The 13,865-nt window shown below is 37.5% G+C and overlaps 1 long non-coding RNA gene across 3 annotated transcripts in view; it reads left to right on the top strand.

The window, feature by feature from the left end:
* LOC129472454 (uncharacterized) overlaps window positions 1–13,865 on the top strand; it is a 214,881-nt gene that overhangs the window by 35,940 nt on the left and 165,076 nt on the right. The gene's annotated exons all lie outside the window — the stretch shown is intronic.

Genomic DNA, 13,865 nt, shown 5'->3' with positions numbered 1-13,865 from the left:
TAAAAGTTCAGATCATTACCAAGGGTAATTTTCTTATAATAAGTTTAACACCTACTTGCTCAATGCAAATCTTTGCCAGGGAAAATTGTTACTTTCCAAACACAATAAAGAAGGCTGTAACCTATTCCAAGAGCTGTCTATTCTAAAAGTCATTGTGTGCTTAGGTCCAGCAGTCTGTGCTTGCCCAGGGCTGGGGCAGGGCCCACGGGACTGCAGGTGCCCCCCACAGGGTGTGTGTTCCCCAGCAGGATGGAAAGGCAGTTGTCAGGTCCAACTGGGGGAGCTGCTTACTTCCCTGGGGGGCAGTGTCCTGCTTCATGAATGGCCACGAGTTTGAATCCTGTCTTCTTCTAATAACCTTTGTGCTCTTGGAAATAAAGTATGAGAAACATTATTTATGTTCCCTGATGGCTGACTCTCCCTACTTCTGGGCATATGGGGCAATTGTACTTCTCAGCCTCCTTGAAGCTAAGCATGGCCACGTGACTTGTTTGGCCAATATCAGTAATGGAATCATATATGAATCACAGCTAGTTTTGGGAATGGAACATAACTACAGGTTTCAATGCCATCAAAAAGATCATAAACAGCTGGGCATGGTGGCTCATGCTGTGATCCCAGCACTTTGGGAGACTGAGGTGGGCAGATTGCTTGGGCTCAGGAGTTTGAGACCAGCCTGGGCAACATGGTGCAACCCCATCTCTATCAAAAATACAAAAATTAGCCAGGTGTTGGGGCATGTGCCTATGGTCCCAGGTACTTGGTAGGCTGAGGTAGGAAGATCACTTAAGCCTGGGAGGTTGAGTTTGCAGTGAGCTGAGATTGCATCACTGCACTCTATCCTGGGTGACAGAACAAAACCTTGTCTGAAAAAAAAAATTGTAATAAATATTATGAATAATTTTGTGCCAATAAATTTTATAATTTAGATGAAATAAATTTCTGAAAGACATTGAAAATGACACAAAAATATGAACAGTGAAATTTTTCTTAAAATCTTTCTCACAAAGAGTCTTTTCTGGTGAATTCTTCGGAATATTTGTTATTCAGAAGAAATAAGACAGGTATTACACAAACTCTTCTAGAAAATAGAAGTGAGAAAACGCTCAGTTAGTACCATGAGATTAGAATAAACATCATACAAATACTGGATAGTAACAGAAAGAAAAATCACAAGTCATATGGTTTGGCTGTGCCCCCACCCAAACGTCATCTTGAATTGTAGCTCCCATAATCCCCACCTGTTGTGGGAGAGACCTGGTAGGAGGTAATTGAATTATAGGGATGGGTTTTTCCTGTGCTGTTTCCCTGATGGTGAATAAGTCTCATGAGATCTGATGGTTTTATAAAGGGCAGTTCCCCTGCACACGCTCTCTTGCCTGCCACCATATAAGGTGTGCCTTTGCTCCTCCTTTGTCTTCCGCCATGATCGTGAGGCCTCCCTAGGCATGTGGAACTGTGAGCCTATTAAACCTCTTTTTCTTTATAAATTACCCAGTCTTGGATATGTCTTTATTAGCAATGTGAAAACAAACTAATACGACAAGTAAATTTCACTTATGAAGACAGTTGTAAAGTGTCCTAAACAAAATATTTTCAGAAAAGGAAGCGTTATCATTTTAATTTTTTACCGAGGATTGTAAAATTGGTATAACTTTAGGAAATTAATGCAATTCACCACATTATCAGAATGAAGAAGAGACGGAGAAAAATCACTTGGTAGAGTTTCAATAACTCATTCATAACTAAAGCGTTCAGTAAACTGGAAATAAGTGGCAAGTTCCTTAATATAGTAAAAAATACCTTTAAAGATAACTCTGGCAAAATCATTCTTCGTTGTGGCATATTGAAAGCTTTCCTCCTGGGATTGACAAGAAAGAAATGCCTCTGTCACTGCCTCTGCTGGGTGTTGTTCTGGATATTCTAGCCAGTGCAATAAGGCAAGAAAAAAAACTAGCAAGAAAAGTAATTAAGATATAAAGATAGTAAATAAGACTATCATTATTCACAGATGACATGATTGTATATGTAGTAAGTCCAAAAGAATCTCTAGTTAAAAGAATTAGAATGAATAAGTGAAATTAACAATGCAGGCAATATAAGGCTTGTATGAAAATTAATTTTATTTCTATATGCCAGCAATTAACAATTAAAAATTGAAATTTAAAAAGATGCCATTTCTAATAGTGACAAAATAATAAAAATCCTACAAAGAAATTTTAAAAAATTTGTAAAACTCTACATAGAAAGTTTTAAAACATTATTGAGAGAAATTAAATAAGATCTAAATAAATTGAGAGCTATGTCATATTCATAGAGTGGGAGATTTAAAATTTGTAGGGAAATGAAGGGTCCAGAGACCAAAGACAGTCTTGAAAAAACAAACAGAAAGCCCAGCACACAAAATAAAGCCCCAAACACACACACGCACACAGATGTGCACACACAAACTCTTGTGACTATCAAGTATCTGATTTCTTAAAACAATGTGGTAGCATTCAAGAATGGACAATGAGACCAGTGGAACAGAATAGAGTCCAGAAACAGCCCCATATGTAACAGTCACTTGATTTCTCTACAGATAACACTGCAGTGCATTGGGAAAGGATGGATGCTTCTATCAAAGATGCTAGTATCCATATGGGAAAACCATCTTGCCCTCTGCACAATATACAAAAATAATCCCACAAGCAAAAAAACCTGAATTTCAAATAGATTGCAGATCTAAGTACATCTCAGTAGGATTGCAGATCTAAACAAAAGTTGTAGAAGACTAGCACAATTGTCTACATGAACTTGAATAAGCAGAGGCTTCTCTAAATGAGAAACAAAGATGGCAGACATAAAGGAAAAGATTGATCAAATGGACTATGTTAAAATTAAGACCTTTTAAAGAAATCAAAAGATACCTTTAAGAGATTGAAAACTCAGCCCTGAAAATGGGAGAATGTATTTTAATAGACATAAAACAACAAAGAACTAGGATCTAGACTATATAAACAACTCCTACAAATCAATAAGAAAAGAACAGTAACCCAGTAACAAAATGAGGGGAAAAACAAACCAAAAATCAAAAATTGACTAGGTACTTCACAAAAGAGACGTCCAAATGGCCAATAAACATTTGAAATGATGCTCAACCTCATAAGTTATTAGATTGAAATTAAACTGTGGTGTGATGTCTACCTCTACATTACCTTGAAAAGCTACACTGCTGGTGAAGATGTGGAACAACAGAGACACTTCTGCACAGCTGGTGGAGGTGCAAGTGGTATAATCTCTTAGAAAACAGTTCAGCCTTATTTGCTAAAGCTGAGCCTACAACTGCACAGTAGTTCCACATCTAGGCAATCTACTCAACATCACTTCATCCCACTGTGCCTCAATGAATGTTGAAGCAGGCTGGGCACGGTGGCTCATGCCTATAATCCCAGCACTTTGGGAGGCCAAGGCGGGTGGATCACCTGAGGTCAGGAGTTCAAGACCAGCCTGGCCAACATGGCAAAACCCTGTCTCTACTAAAAATACAATAATTAGCTGAGTGTGGTGGTGGGCGCCTGTAATCCCAGCTACTTGGGAGGCTGAGGCAGGAGAATTGCTCGAACCCAGGAAGCAGAGGTTGCAGTGAGCTGAGATAGCACCAATGCACTCCAGCCTGGGTGACAGAGTGAGACTCCATCTAAAAAAAACAAAACAAACAAAACAAAACAAAACAATGCTATAGATGCAGTAAAAAAAGAATACTATAATGCAGAAAAGGCCTTTGAAAAAATTCAACAGCCCTTCATGCTAAAAACTCTCAATAAACTAGGTATTGATGGAACGTATCTCAAAATAATAAAAGCTATTTATGACAAACCCACAGCCAATATCATACTGAATGGGCAAAATGTGGAAGCATTCCCTTTGAAAACTGGCACAAGACAAAGATGCCCTCTCTCACCACTCCTATTCAACATAGTGTTGGAAGTTCTGGCCAGGGAAATCAGGCAAGAGAAAGAAACAAAGAGTATTCATTTAGGAAAAGAGGAAGTCAAATTGTCCCTGTTTGCAGATGACATAATTGTATATTTAGAAAACAACATTGTCTCAGCCCAAAATCTCCTTAAGCTGATAAGCAACTTCAGCAAAGTCTCAGGATACAAAATCAATGTGCAAAAATCATAAGCATTCCTATACACCAATAACAAATAAACAGAGAGCCAAATAATGAGTTAACTCCCATTCACAATTGCTATAAAGAGAATAAAATACCTAGGAATCTAACTTACAAGGGATGTGAAGGACCTCTTCAAGGAGAACCACAAACCACTGCTCAACGAAATAAAATAGGACACAAACAAATGGAAGAACATTCCATGCTCATGGATAGGAAGAATCAATATTGTGAAAATGGCCATACTGCCCAAGGTAATTTATAGATTCAATGCCATTCCCATCAAGCTACCAATGACTTTCTTCACAGAATTGGAAAAAAAATACTTTAAAGTTTCATATGGAACCAAAAAAGAGCCCACATTGCCAAGATAATCCTAAGCAAAAAGAACAAAGGTGGAGGCATCACGCTACCTGACTTCAAACTATACTCCAGGGCTACAGTAACCAAAACAGCATGGTACTGGTACCAAAACAGCCTCAGAAATAATACCACACATCTACAACCATCTGATCTTTGACAAACCTGACAAAAACAAGAAATGGGGAAAGGATGCCCTATTTAATAAATGGTGCTGGGGAAACTGGCTAGTCATATGTAGAAAGCTGAAACTGGATCCTTTCCTTACATCTTATACAAAAATTAATTCAAGATGGATTAAAGACTTAAATGTTAGACCTAAAACCATAAAAGTCCTAGAAGAAAACCTAGGCAATACCATTCAGGACATCGGCATGGGCAAGGACTTCATGACTAAAACACCAAAAGAAATGGCAACAAAAGCCAGAATAGACAAATGGGATCCAATTAAACCAAAGAGCTTCTGCACAGCAAAAGAAGCTACGATCAGAGTGAACAGGCAACCTATAGAATGGGAGAAAATCTTTGCAATCTACCCATCTGACAAAAGGCTAATATCCAGAATCTACAAAGAACTTAAACAAATTTACAAGAAAAAAACAAACAGCCCCAACAGAAAGTGGGCAAACGATATGAACAGACACTTCTCAAAAGAAGACATTCATGCAGCCAACAGACACATGAAAAAATGCTCATCATCACTGGTCATCAGAGAAATGCAAATCAAAACCACAATGAGATACCATCTCACGCCAGTTAGAATGGCAATCATTAAAAAGTCAGGAAACTTTTAGGAGGGAGAGGATGTGGAGAAATAGGAATGCCTTTACACTGTTGGTGGGAGTGTAAATTAGTTCAACCATTGTGGAAGACAGTGTGGCAATTCCTCAAGGATCTAGAACTAGAAATACCTTTTGACCCAGTGATCCCATTACTGGGTATATACCCAAAGGATTATAAGTCATGCTACTATAAAGACACATGCACATGCATGTTTATTGTGGCACTATTCACAATAGCAAAGACTTGGAACCAACCCAAATGTCCATCAGTCATAGACTGGATTAACAAAATGTGGCACATATACACCAAGGAATATTATGCAGCCATAAAAAAGGATGAGTTAATGTGCTTTGCAGGGACATGGATGAAGCTGGAAACCATCATTTTTAGCAAACCGTCACAAGGATGGAAAACCAAACACCGCATGTTCTCACTCATAGGTGGGAATTGAACATTGAGAACACTTGGACACAAGGCGGGGAACGTCACACACCAGGGCCTGTTGGGGGATGGGGCTGGGGGAGGGATAGCATTAAGAGAAATACCTAGTGTAAATGATGAGTTGATGGGTGCAGCCAACCAACATGGCACATGTATACCTATGTAACAAACCTGCACGTTGTGCACCTGTACCCTAGAACTTAAAGTATATATAAAAAAAGAATGTCAAAGCTACATTGAAAAATCGAACACAACCCATATCCATCAATAGTAAAATGAATAAATACATTGTAGTTCGCATATGTGACAAAATTCTATTTGGCAGTGAGACTGAATCTTGAGCATGTGATTTATGCAACACTAATCTCACTAAATGTTGAAAAAAAAGCAGGCAAAAGAAATTATGTATTGTATAATCCCATTGATATAAAGTTAAGAGCCGGCCAAACAAATCTGTGGTGTTAGAAGTCAGGGTAATTGTTCTCCTTGTGTGCTAGGGAGGGTTTCTGGGGGGATGCTAATATCTTGTTCTGCTCTATGAGGTGTTCATTTTGTGAAAAGTCATCTTGTACACTGACGATTTGTGCACTCTGTTGAATATGTATGTTATCTTTCAATAACATTTTTCATAAAAACAGACAGTGACACATACATATATACAAGTGGCAAAAATAGCAATATACAGAATCTCTCTCTCTCTCTCTTTTTTTTTTTTTTTAGATGGGGTCTCACTCCCATTGCCCAGGCTGGAGTGCAGGGGCGCAATCTGGGCTCACTCTAACCTCTGCCTCCCAGGCTCAAGTCATCCTCCCACCTCAGCCTCCCGAGTAGCTAGGAGCACAGGTGTGCACCACCATTCCTGGCTAATTTTTTGTATTTTTGGTAAAGATAGGGTTTTGCCATGTTGCCCAGGCTGGTCTTGAGCTCCTGGGCTCAAGTCATTCACCTGCCTGGGCCTCCCAAAGTGCTGGGATTACAGGTGTGAGCTACTGCATCCTGCCCAGAATATATTTTTGCATAATCAAATATTGCATCCAAATAATGCACTTTAGTAGTAAAAAAAACCTGCAAATATTATAGGTTTTTGAAATTGGATTTCTGAATGTTTCGTGAGGCTGGGAATCTTATCAAATATTTACTGGCCATTTGGGTTTTTTCCCTTCTGGACATGTCTGTTCATATTCTTCATCCATTTTTATTGTTTTGAGTCTTTTAAAAATTGATTTGGAAGAATTTTCACATTATAGAAATGAGTCCTTTGTGATGTGCACTGCAAATCTCTCTGTAACTAGTGCTACTGTTTGGTTTATGGTTTTATTTTGTGCAGAGATTTTAATGTTAATGTCAAAATTAACAATTTTCTCCTTTAAATAGTATATGATTTAGCCCTTGTTTAAGATATTCTTTCTTACTCTAAGGTTGTAAAGGTATTCTGTGTATTTTAAAACACAATTTTAGGGGTTTGTTATTCACATTAACTCCACTTTTAATCTTTGTCGAGTGTAAATTAGGTAGGTTATTCTATTTATTGGAGGAATAAAGTTAAACAATTGTCACAGTATCACCTATTGAAAATATTCTTCGTCATTTATTTGAAATGTTTTCTCTGTCATTTAACAAGTTTTAAAAGATGTTTCTGGACTTTCTAATTTGTCCCCTCCCTGCTTTTCATTTGCTTATCTTATGACCAATATATTACCTTAAATTCAAAATCACCTTAGTAGGATTTCAATGGGAATTGTACTGAGTTTGGGGCAGAACAGACATCTTTTTTTTTTTTCAAGATGGAGTCTCAGTCTGTTGCCCAGGCTGAAGTGCAATGGTGAGATATTGGCTCACTGCAACCTCTGCCTCCTAGGTTTAAGCGATTCTCCTGCCTCAGCCTCCCGAGTAGCTGGGATTACAGGCATCCGCCACCATGCCCAGCTAATTTTTGTATTTTTAGTAGAGACGGGGTTTCACCATGTTGACCAGGCTGGTCTTGAACTCCTGACCTCAGGTGCTCTGCCTGCTTCAGCATCCCAAAGTGCTGGTATTACAAGCAGGAGCCACCGCCCATGGCCCAGACATCTTTACAATATTGAGGTATACAGTTCATGAACCAGGCATACATCTCCATTTTCTTAGTTGTTCTATCACCCATCAAATAGATTTTGTAATTTTCTCCATGGAGAGCTTATACTTTGTTAGATTTATTCCTAGTTTCTTATTTAAAATTTCTTTTCATAAATAGGATCTTTTTATTTTTACATTTTTAATGGGTTATTGGTAGTGTATAGGAATGCTATTGATTTTTGTAGACTTTATGTCAAAAGTCTTGCTACATTCTCTTATTAATTCTGATAGTTTGTGGAGTCTTCATACAAGGACAGTTTATTCAGACAGCTTGTACACACCTGATTTCCCGTTGTTATCTGACCTATTTGTTAAGACTCCCATTAGAGTGCTGATAGCTCCTGCTCCCCACGTGAAGTGAGAAAGCTCTGTGGCTGTGGTCCTCGCATGACGCTTACCTTAGTGTCTGCATAGATGTTCTCCATGACATTGATTCCCATCCTCATTGAGTTTTGTTTCTTTAAAAAATTGAGTAAATGTTTATTCGTTTAATTAATATTTTGCTAATTGAGTTGTGACTTCTTATTATTTGAGTTTTGAGAGCTCCCTATATATTCCAGAAACAAATCTTATATCCGATATATGATTTACAAATATTTTCTTCTAATCTGTGGTGTGTCTTTTCATTCTCTTAACAGTCTTTCAGTGAGCAGACTTTATTTTGATGAGGTCCAAATTATCAATTTTTAAATTTATGAGTCATTCTTTTGGTTTAATATCTGGAACATATTTGTTTAATACAGAGATTGATAAAACTTTTCTACAAAGAGCCAGAAAATATATACTTTAGGCTTTGTGGGACATATATACTCTCAGCATTTTTTTAAAATTTATTTTATTAAACACCTTTTCCCCCATCTTTTAAATACGCAAACTCACTTATTTCATAGTTGCTGCAGGCTGGATCTGGCCTATAAGCAAGTAGTTTGCTGACCCTCGTAGGTTTATCCCTATGTGTTTCGTGATTTTTGATGTTATTATAAATGATATTTTAAAATATGAATTTATAATTGTTTGTTGCTTGTAGCTACAAATGAATTTGATTTTTGTATATTGATTTATTATGGAGAGAGAACATAAATCACTTGAAAGCTTATTTTATTTTAATTAAAAGGGTATAATTTTAAACAAACAATAGTTGTATATTTTGGGGTTACAATGTGATGTTTCCCGTTGTGTGTATGATGTGGGACCATCAAATCAGGCCAATTAGCATGTACTTCACTTCAAATATTTATCATTTCTCTGTGGTGAGAATATTTAAAAGTCTCTCTTTTAGCTATTTGGAAATACATTATTATTAACTATAGTCACTCTACTGTGCAATAGAACACCAGAATGTATTTCTCCTATCTGACTGTAACTTTGTACCTGTTGACTAATGTCTTCTCTTTCCCTGTCTACTGCCCCCCAGACCTCCAGCCTCTGGTAACCACCATTCTACTCTCTACTTCTGTGTGTTTGACATTTTTATATTCCACATAAAAGTGAGATTATATGGCATTTGGCTCTCTGTGCCTGGCTTATTTCACTTAACATAATCTCCAGGTTCATGCATGTTGTCCCAAATAACAGAATTCTGGCTTTGTTATTTTTTTTAGGCTGAATAGCTTTCCATTGTGAATATTTACCACATTAAAAAAATCCATTCATTTGTTGATGGACACTGAGATTGTTTCCATAGCTGGGCTATTGTGACTAGTGCTGCAATGAACATGCAGTGCAGACATCTCTTCAGCATACTGAGTTCAATTTCTTTGGGTGTGTACCCAATAGTGGGATTGCTGGATGACATAGCAATTTTATTTTCAGGTTTTTGAGGGACCTCTATACTGTTTTTCAAAGTGTCTATACTAATTTATAATGCCACCAAAAATGTACAATTCATACATTTTCTCCATATCCTTGCCAACACGTCATCTTTCATTTTTTTGTTAATAGCCATTCTAACAGTGTGAGGTGATATCTCATTGTGGTTTTCCTTTATATTTCTCTGATGGCTAGAGATAAGCATTTTTTTGTTTGTTTGTTTTTTGAGATGGAGTCTCACTCTATTGCCCAGGCTGGAGTGCAATGGTGTGATCTCGGATTACTGCAACCTCCACTTCCCGGGTTCAAGCGATTCTCCTGCCTCAGCCTCCCCAGTAGCTGGGACTATAGGTGCATCCCACCATGCCCAGCTAATTTTTGTATTTTTAGTAGAGATGGGGTTTCACCATGTTGGCCGGCCTTGTCTTGAACTCCTGACCTCAGGTGATCTGCCTGCCTTGGCCTCCCAAAGTGCTGGGATTACAGGTGTGAGCCACCATGCCTGGCCAACATTTTTAATTTGTATGTCTTCTTTTGAGAAATGTCTGTTCAATTCCTTTGCTACTTTTTTGTCTTTAAATTTAAAAACATTAATTTTTAATTTCTGTAGCTACATAGTAGGTGTATATATTTATGAGTTGCATGAGATGTTTTAATACAGGCCTACAATGTGAAATAATCATGTCATGGAGAGTGGGGTATCCATCCCCTCAAGCATTTATTCTTTGTGTTACAAACAGTCCAATTACACTCTTTTAGTTATTTTAAAAATTACAATTAAATTATTATTGACTATAGTCCCCCTGTTGTGCTATCAAGTGTTAGGTCTTATTTGTTCTTCTATTTTTTTTTGTACCCACTAGTCATCCTTACCTCCCAACCATGCCTCCACTACCCTTCCCAGACTTTGGTAACCATCGTCTACTCTCCATCTCCCTGAATTCAATTGTTTTGATTTTTAGCTCCCACAAATAAGTGAGAGAATGTGATGTTTGTCTTTTAGTGCCTGGCTTACTTCACTAAACATAATGGCCTCCAGTTCCATCCATGCTGTTGCCAATGATAGGGTATCATTCTTTTAATGGCCGAATAGTACTCCACAGTGTGTATATATCACATTTGCTTTATCCATTCATCTGCCGATGGACACTTAGGTTGCTTCCAAATCTTAGCTATTGTGAACAGAGCTGCAACAAACCTGGGAGTGCAGATATCTCTTTGATACCCTGATTTCCTTTTTTTGGGGTATGTACCCAGCAGTGGGATTGCTAGATTATATGATAGCTCTATTTTTAGTTTTTTGAGGAACTTCCAAACTCTTCTCCTTGGTGGTTGTACTAATTTTTGTTCCCACCAGCAGTATACTAGGCTTCCCTTTTCTCCATATCCTCACCAGCATTTGCTATTTCCTGTCTCTTGGATAAAAGCCATTTTAACTGGGGTGACATGATATCTCATTGTAGTTTTGATTTGTATTTCTCTTATAATCAATGATGTTGAGCCCCTTTCATATGCCTGTCTGCCACTGTATGTCTTCTTTTGAGAAATGTCTATTCAGATCTTTTGCCCATTTTTTGATTGGATTACTAGATTTTTTTTCTGTAGAGTTGTTTGAGCTCCTTATGTATTCTGGTTATTAATCCCTGGTTAGATGGGTAGTTTGCAAGTATTTTCTTCCATTCTGCAGTTTGTCTCTTCACTTTGTTGATTGTTTCCTTTGCTGTGCAGAGGCTTTTTAACTTGATGTAATCCCATTTGTCCATTTTTGCTTTGGTTGCCTGCTTGCTTGTACTTATTAAGTATTGCTCAAGAAAATTTTGCCCAGACCAACGTCCTGGAGAATTTCCTCAATATTTTCTTGTGGCAGTTTTATAGTTTAATGTCTTAGAGTTAATTCTTTTTTTTTTTTTTTTTTTTTTTGAGACAGAATCACTCTGTTACCCAGGCTGGAGAGCAGTGGCACCATCTTGGCTCATTGCAATATCTGCCTCCCAGATTCAAGCCATTCTTGTACCTCAACCTCTCGAGTAGCTAGAATTACATGTGCACGCCACCATGCCCAGCTAATTTTTGTATTTTTAGTAGAGAGAGGCTTTCAACATGTTGGCCAGGATGGTCCTGAACTCTTGACCTAAGTGATCCACCCACCTGGGCCTCCCAAAGTGCTGGCTGGGATTACAGGCATGAGACCCCACCCAGCCAATTTAAATTCTTTTTAATCCATTTTTATTTGATTTTTGTATATAGTGAGAGACAGAGGTCTAGTTTCATTCTTCTGCATATGGATATCCAGGTTTCCCAGCACTATTTATTGAAAAGACTTGTCTTTTCTGCAGTGTATATTCTTGGCACCTTTGTAAAAATTAGTTTATTGTGTGTGTATGAATTTATTTCTGAGTTCTCTATTCTGTTCCATTGGTCTATGTGTCTGTTTTTATACCAGTACCATGCTGTTTTGGTTACTATAGCTCATAGTATAATTTGAAGTCAGGTAATGTGATTCCTCCAGTTTTGTTCTTTTTGCCTTTGCCCATTTTTTAATAGAATTATTCATTTGCTTGTTGACGATTTTGAGTTCCTTGTATAGTTTGGATATTAACCCCTTATCTGCTGTATGATTTGCAAATATCTTCTCCCAGTCTGTCAGCTATATCTTTACTCTATGAATTGTTTTCCTTGCCGTGCAGAAGTTTTTTAGTTTAATGTAATCCTATTTGTCTATTTTTGCTTTTGTTTACTATGATTTTGGAATTATGCAGAAATTTCTGTCCAAACCAATGTCATGGAGCTTTCCCCCTATGCTTTCTTCTAGTAGTTTTGTAGTTTTGGGTCTCACATTTAAGTCCTTAATTTATTTTGAGATGATCCTTTTATAAGGAGTGAGATGAGAGTCCATTTTCATTCTTCTGTTTTGAATATACAATTACACCATTTATTGAAGAGACTGTTCTTTCCCCATCGCGTGCTCTTGGCAATTTGATTGAAAATCAATTGGCTATTGATGTATGGGTTTATTTCTGGGCTCTTCATTCTATTTCATTGGTTGATGTGCCTGTTTTTATATTAGTACCATGCAGTTTTGATTACTTTTGCTTTGTAGTAGATTTTGAAATCTGGTAGTGTTTTGCCTCTAGCTTTGTTCCTTTTGGTCCAGATTGCTTTGGCTCTTCAGAGTTTCTTGTGGCTCCATACAAATCTTAGGATTAATTTTTCTATTCTGTGAAGAATGACATTGGAATTTTGATAGAGGTTGCATTAAATCTGTGGATTATTTTGGGTAGCATGAACATTTTAACAATATGAATTCTTCCAATCCGTGAACATGAGATATCTTTCCATTTGTTTGTGTCATCTTAATTTTTTCATCAATGTTTTATAGTTTTCAGCATACGGATTTTTTCACTTCTTTGTTGAAATTTACTCCTAAGTATTTCATTTTATTTTTTGATGATGTTTGTTTTTTTTTTTTTTGAGATGGAGTCTCGCTCTGTCACCCAGGCTGGAGTGCAGTGGTGCGATCTTGGCTCACTGCAAGCTCCGCCTCCCGGGTTCACGCCATTCTCCTGCCTCAGCCTCCCCAGTAGCTGGGATTACAGGCACCTGCCACCACCCCCAGCTATTTTTTTTTTTTTTGTATTTTTAGTAGAGACGGGGTTTCACCATGTTAGCCAGGATGGTCTCAATCTCCTGACCTCGTGATCTGCCTGCTTTGGCCTCCCAAATTGCTAGGATTACAGGCGCTTGTTGTTAGTGTAGAGAAATGCTATTGATTTTTGCAAGTTGGTATTGTATCCTGCAACTCCACGGAATTTGCCTATCAGTCCTGTTTTTTGTATACTTGTTTAATAGTCCAGAATATGTTTTTTTATCTTAGTAAGTGTTCTGTGTACACTAAAAAATTGTATTCAGCTCTCATTGTGTGAAGTGCTCTATTTTATCTTTTAGGTCAGGTTGGTTGATAGTGTGTGAAAACCTTCCAAATACCTTACTGATTTTCTTTCTCTGTGTTCTATCAATTATTAAGAGTGGGGCATTAAAATCTCTGACTACAATGGTAGATTGTCTATCTCTCCTTGGAATTCTATCAGTTTTGGCGTCATGTATTTTGAAATTTTGTTATTAGGTGTATTGGCATTTAGATTTATTGTTTTGGGTCTTACAATTAAGTCTTTATTTTGAGTTGATTCTTGTATAAGGAGTG

The sequence above is a fragment of the Symphalangus syndactylus genome, chromosome 22 (assembly GCF_028878055.3).
Source record: "Symphalangus syndactylus isolate Jambi chromosome 22, NHGRI_mSymSyn1-v2.1_pri, whole genome shotgun sequence".
Classification (NCBI taxonomy): Eukaryota; Metazoa; Chordata; class Mammalia; order Primates; family Hylobatidae; genus Symphalangus; species Symphalangus syndactylus.
The sequence above is the reverse complement of the archived record's forward strand: the minus strand, read 5'-3'. Positions and strand labels throughout refer to the sequence as shown.